Raw genomic sequence first — 6,779 nt, 5'->3', positions numbered from 1 at the left:
TTTAATTGGTGGTTTTAAAGCTCAGGACTGAGCAGTCATCTTCATCAAAGTACTTTACATGACACTAATTTACTCTCTATTCAAGTGCTGCCCTTTTTCCTGAGAGGTGGTCTCTCTGCACCTCTTTACTCTAACAGCGGCTGATTTGACTTGAATTAAATATTCTACCAGGAACTTTTGAGCAGTTATCAAACAGTCTCAAGTCGATACTGAGACCTCTATACCACCAACATCAGCACACGAGACCCTCAGTGAGAAAACTGGCTATTCTGAACATTAGGCCGTGTTGGATAAGTCATCAAGCCAGAGGAGAGATGCTGTTCTGTAATCATCTGCGTGCGACCCAACAGTTTACTTTGTTACTTTTTTGTTCACAGGGGGCGCACGAATGACGAAGAAGAAAATGAAATTGCCTTGTAGCTGCTTTAAGTTGCTTTCTGTGTGGTTACAGATACAAGAGCATCAAATCAACAGAGGAGGATGAACTTAGATCCCTGAGTGAAAGTTAAATTATCACAATGTGAAATACTGTCCTGCACCTGGGGAGGACTCAGGCAGTGGAAACAAGCTGTAGACACGTCATCGTCCTTTGAGTTGATACAGCTACCATGTTAACAAGCAGCTGCCTGTTTAGACACTGAGCAACATTAAAACGGAAGCTGCCCAAACAACTGCCTGAGGCCGCTTGAACAAAGCCATGTGACCAGCGGAGCGGACCAGCAGCAAGATTTACGTGAGCTACATGACATCAGCACAATATCCAAAGCTTAAATACTAATAAATCAAATTGCTGATCATTCACATCATGGTCAGAACCTGTTGAAACTGCTGTGCTGTGTCCTACTCCTGTGTCAGTTCATTACAGTCCATCAAAACACGTGACAGCGATCCCACAGTAATAAGCTCTGAATCATTACTGCACAAGAAGCCTCCTATTCATCCCGTCTCTAACTGTTAGTCAGTACTCGTAACATGCGGACAATTTGCAGTCTAATATAATTAATAATGCTGATAATTACTTATTTATCATTTGTGTCGCCACGAACACAAATTCCCAGCCAAAAGATGTCAGTGCTGCATAAACTGCTGTGGAGTTTGAGTTCCCTGGGTCACGATGATGTGTTCATGATGCAGAGCTGTTGAGTCCGTCTGTATTACTTACTGTCAGTGTGAACAGGAACTAAAATACAGCAAGACTTTTCTTTGCTTGTTCCAGAATAAATGAGCCAAACTACAGGTGGGAAAAACTCCCTGAGTCCAGTGTTCAGCGTCCTCTCAGCTCTGTGTTTGGTCTCCACCTCCTGCTGAGGGAAATATCTCACTGTTTAACTGCGAATGCTCAAGCTTACTTTGTATGTCTGCCATTTGAGGCGGGGTGGGTCGTGTGCACTGGGGTTTCTGCTGAAAACAGCTGTTTGCTTCATCTGGAAACCCTGTTGATAAGCATTTTGGGACTGAACCGGTATAGCTGCAGCCATAAAATCAACGCAACAAGCTTAAATATGCTAAAAGGAGATATAAAAATGTTTATTATAACAGCTTTAAATGTTAATACAGAAGAGCTATCAACTAATTATACATTTAGTGTTAGAAGTTTAAGCACACATTATGCACAATGGGCCCTTTAATTCATTTATATTCTTTCTTTTTCTGATGCCTAAATAGTTAAGCAGCATTTAAATATTTCAGCTGGTTGGAGTGGAGCTCATTTAACGTCTTTATACTGTTGGGTCGTTTAAACTAAAACAAAGTGGTGTATTATACAGCTTGTCAGTTTGTTTTTTGGTTAATAAATTTCATCAGAGTAAAGCCGACATTTCCCTCTGAAAGGTGGAAGAGAAGTATAGAGACTGCCACAAAGATCAAAACTATACTTCAGTCTTTTTAGTAACTTCTCACTATTCAACAAGACTTTTGTTTCTACGTTCTGACATGATTCTTTTGACGTCACATTTATGTCAAGTCAAATGTGTGTTTTTTTTGCCTGTAGACTGAAATTATTTGACGCATGAGTCAAAATGAATTGTGTACAGGTCTGTGTTGGAGGGAAGTGATATATATCAGCATCAGTAACACCTTGTCTCTGTCAGTGCCACTTAAGCTTTGTCCAGTTTTTTTGTCCTTTCATCTTCTCCCACTATTGTGTATATATATATATATATATATATATATATATATATATATATATATATATATCTGAGGCCGCATGTAAAAGCCTGACCATTATTTTCACAGCGTGGGGAGAGGCTGGGCTCTGGGCTGTGACCACACTGTCGTACAGCAGCTCCTGTTTGGAACAACAGATATAAAAACACACCAAGCTGGATTTATGACACGCCATCAGTTTGTTTGTTGCTGAAATAAAAAGAACAGAAAAAGGAAAATCTATCTCTATTTTTGTCACAGTGGTGTTAGTAGTGAAAGAAGTGGTGGGGAAATGGTCTTTTACTGTTACTGGCTCAGGTCAGTCCAACAAAACATGCAGGTGCTTTATCTATATTAAGGTGGGCCAATGTTCAGAGTCTCCTGGTGTGACTTGCTGGTGCACTGCTCTATGATGTTTCAGGGAAGAACAGATGTTGACTGACACTCCCTTCAGCTGAATAAACCGAATAAACAAACTGACCTTAAGTGGACAACACAACTGTCTAACATGGCGGACCCTGCCACCTTTCTAGTTTCAAACAGTGTTCTGGGGACCTTATTGAGCTTATTAGCTTGTTTGTTCAGTTATGGAAAACATAACTACTTCTGAGTTTGTATCATTACCTCTGTAATATTGTAAATATCACAATGCTGAGTTTGAATTTCTCCAAAACAACAAGGTGTCCCTTTAATGTCTTGAACAACTTTGAATGAAAATCCTAATTTTCTGAAAGCTTAAAACTTCTACTTGCGAAGGGTGTCATGTGTCGACATCAGGTGGCGTCAGCCTCTACATGACCCTGAATGAGAGTGTACAGAACACGATGAATAATGAATTATAGAGGCTGAGTAGGCTCCTTCACCTCACACTTCTTTTTTAAGAGTCATAAGATGAAAAGTTCAAGAACATAGAGGCATAGCTGAGGATGAGCAGCCGAGCCCGAATAAAGTAACTGTGGCACAGCCGCAATGAACTGGAGTACCTTCTCCCAGTGGATATTTACAGAATGCTGAGTAGATATTATTCCATTCCTCCTGGAGCTTTGAGGGAAATCACGGCTGTGAGCAGTATCTGTTCCACAGCGGGGAGAGCGCTTATGGCTGCAGCGGGGAAGGAGGGCGGGGAGGGACGATGCCAGGCCCTCCATCTTGCTCAGAGATGTGAGGATGATTTAGGGGGCCTGTCTTTGCCAGGGTGTCGGGAGAGGGAGCGGGGCCGAGCAATCCTATTACTCCTCAATGACCCTGCCTTAATGTGCACACACACACACACACACACACACACACACACACACACACACACACACACACACACACACACACACACACACACACACACACACTCTTTTCTAGTGCTCAGGTAGTGTTCAGGAAGCCACCACTACACTTACAGACCACACTGTAGTCAAAGACAAGCTGGAGAGGTGCTCACACACACACACACACACACACACACACCACAGTATGAGGATTCACAGTTCAGACAGGCTTGGAGCGCTTCAGATCGCACTACAACTGTGTTCAGCTTCTCAGTGTTATTTAAATGTATTGCACCAGCCTCTTGGATGAGAGGCTGAACGTCTTCAAGAAAACCTGTCCAGTCTCCGCCTACAGTGTAGCACTTAGATTTAGCATGAGCTGGATGACTGAGCACCTTCATCAGCTTGAACTTTGTGGTTTGGAGTGAAATCTCTCATTGGCTCTCAGCTGGATTACACTTGGTCCAGATCATGTCCCCTTCTGCATGAACTGGTGATCGCTTAACTCTTCCTCCAGTGCAATCATCTTGTCAAAAAATTCAATTTGTAATAATTAAATAAATAAATCCAGAAAAATCCACAATTAGAAACCAGAACATAAACTTTCTGATACAATATAATTTAGAATTTGTTCAAAAATACCTGTTAAAGTTTGGTTTTTTTCACCGCTGTCTTCATTTTCCATGACAGGATGAGGAAATCTGCCATTTGAAAATGAGACCCTGCACAAAGAGCAAATGGAAACTAGTTGGAGTTCCATTTATATGGAAATATATTATGTTATCAAGGGTTGTGTGCAAATTATAGTGGTTAATATGTGATGGTGTTTTCACTTCACAAATTACAGACGTGTCAGATACAATTGTGAAAAAAAGTCAACGCTAATCTCCACAATTATTCTAAATCTTTATGTGTCGTGGCTGCATTAGTCTTGTCTAAATAGAACTTCAATGTTTCCTCAGCAGCTCCTGGAAATGCAGAAACTGAGCCGACTCCTTATAGATCTTATATGGCACTGACCTCATTAAATCACAGATTCTCTTTAGAACAGTACATGATGGACATCCATTACCATTAATACTGACCATGAGCATGTTCTGATTAAATTGCAGTTAGTTTTCCGGGTGTAGCTCGATAGTTTAATGTGGATGACTTATAGCTGTTCACATCCAGCTCAGAATTTAAAATCATTTCCTTCTCATTTCCATATTTGCTGTCACTCTGCTTTTTAATAGAAAGGGAGAAAAAAAATGCTCATGATTTAGCTGTTGGAGGTCTGCAATGGCACGCTTTTGGGCTAAATGGAGAGATTTACATTTACATTTATTATAAAGGAAAGGAAAGCAGCTTATTACGACCCGTATTTACGTTTGTCGTTATGCAGCAACCTCGAGCGGCTGTACAGTTCACGCCACCTCGACTATCCCCCTCCATCTAACTGCCTTTCAGCTGCCAGCGGGGAGTCTCTCCGTCCTCTTGCCTTGATTCTACTGTAGTCGTGTCCATTCATTCAGTTGCAGGGTGTCACCTTGGTATTAGGCTTCCCTCACAGTAAACATATTGAGCATAGCTACCCTTTAAACTTAAACCACATTCCTCTACCCCATCACATCCCAGTGGCAAAAATGAGATTTTTATCCCGCTACATTTGTTTTAAAGCTTTAGTTAGCTTAGAGAGCGTTAGCCCTACTGGTTACTATTAAAATGAGTTCATCCCTCACCTGCTGCAGCCCTAAAGTTATCAACACATTCATTGCATCAATAGTTAAAACTGAAGAATATACTACACGTATATTACTCTGAAATGGGCCATTTCTTTATTGAGTTCATTCAGTCATGAAAATGAATACCTTGTCTTTAATGTCTTTAACTGGCGTGTTTAAGCACATGAAATCACTCAATGAAGATCTTTTTGTTGACTGAATTGCCCCTCCCCGACAATCGACCTGACACACCTCAGCGGCTCAGTTGGTGTGTACGACCCGTATACACACCCTGCAGAGGCCCGGCGTCTGAGTCGGACCTGTGGCCTCTTGCTGTTTTTCGTCATCCTGCCTTCCATCATCTCCCAAGCCGCTCTGCCAAGAGACCTGAAGCATTTCTCCACACTCTGCTTTTGTTCTGTTTTCATCAAAGTTTCTCAGCCTTCTTTTTCATAGTACATAGCCAGAGTGTCGGGGACTCCCAGTTCACCAGTTTTGTCTATTTCAGCTAAGTGATACTCAAAAAACGTTCCTTATAGCATGTTAGGGGATGAATAGGCAGTGTAGTGACAGATTCTTGCTTTATGTGTTATCAGCACAGCCAGGTTTAGACAGTTTGATCTGAGTTTAGAGAGCGTGCGTGGCAGCTGTCACTCTTGAGATCCGTCTGAGCTCTTTGTGTCTGTAGACGCATGCTGACAAAATGCGGGACACAGTTCTCTAGTTGATTCAACAGCCCTGCAGCCGTGCTGGATGAGTGTGGGGGCTACGAGACCTGTTGGGATGTCCGTTGAATAAGAACAAAGAGATGCACCGTAATGCGAATGATGTGTTTGGCCTCGCTTCCCCAAAATGTACTCTCATGTGCCTTCCACATCTGCAGAAATACAGGAAAAATGAGCAGAAAAAAATACGTTTTCATTGTGGCAAAAAAAAAAAAAAAAAAAAAAAACAGACCTGGTTGCTCTCCGATTTCTGCACGCACCTGACAACGTGGTCCAGCATTAAGCTAACAACAGTGGAAATTACAATTATCTATTTAACTCACAAATAACAAACCATACCATGGCTCCAGCACTGTTAAGTTTGTCCCGGTACCACTGCAGGTTCACTTTTTCCTTCCTGTTAAATCATTAATTCCCCATACAGCACTGCTGAAAAACAAAAAGTGAAGCATCATATTGTTCACCTCATGATATGGTAGCCTGACAATCACTGAATATGCTCTGTGTGAAAATCACTCTCTCTCACATACATCAAATACTGGATACCTCTGATACAGAAAGAACAGCTGAACTCTGAACGCTGATGTAATGTTTCAGCTGCCGTCCTCACTGCTCCGCCTGGTGGATAAATAAACCATTGCAACTAATTTCCACAAATGGTGCTTCGGGGCATTACGATTCAACATTCGCTATGTCGTCGCGTCGTTTGCAAACCGACTGGTTTGGAGCAACAGGAAGTTTTAAGAGGCTTCATTTGTAACCAAGAACGTTTTCACCTAAACCTAACCAAATATTTATTTTATTTATGTTATCTATCTATGTTATGCTGCAACTCTCCTGTTGTTTTGGCAATTGAGATAGACTTAATTTACCTTTTAGTGCCTGACCAAGTAGTTTCCTTGCCTAAACCTGACCAAGCATCCGATGAGCAGTGGGACAGTGAACAG

The 6,779-nt window shown here is 41.6% G+C and overlaps 1 long non-coding RNA gene across 1 annotated transcript; it reads right to left on the bottom strand.

The window, feature by feature from the left end:
* Positions 1–5,198: 5,198 nt before the first annotated feature.
* On the bottom strand, positions 5,199–6,448 carry LOC119018369. Its single transcript, XR_005074732.1, has 3 exons — positions 6,379–6,448; positions 6,172–6,261; positions 5,199–5,984 (listed from the first exon to the last, which is right to left on the bottom strand). It is a non-coding gene; the product is annotated as an uncharacterized LOC119018369 (long non-coding RNA).
* Between the last annotated feature and the right edge of the window lie 331 nt (positions 6,449–6,779).

This window comes from Acanthopagrus latus, chromosome 4 (assembly GCF_904848185.1).
Source record: "Acanthopagrus latus isolate v.2019 chromosome 4, fAcaLat1.1, whole genome shotgun sequence".
In the NCBI taxonomy this organism is placed as follows: Eukaryota; Metazoa; Chordata; class Actinopteri; order Spariformes; family Sparidae; genus Acanthopagrus; species Acanthopagrus latus.
This window is presented reverse-complemented; position numbering and strand designations above follow the sequence as displayed.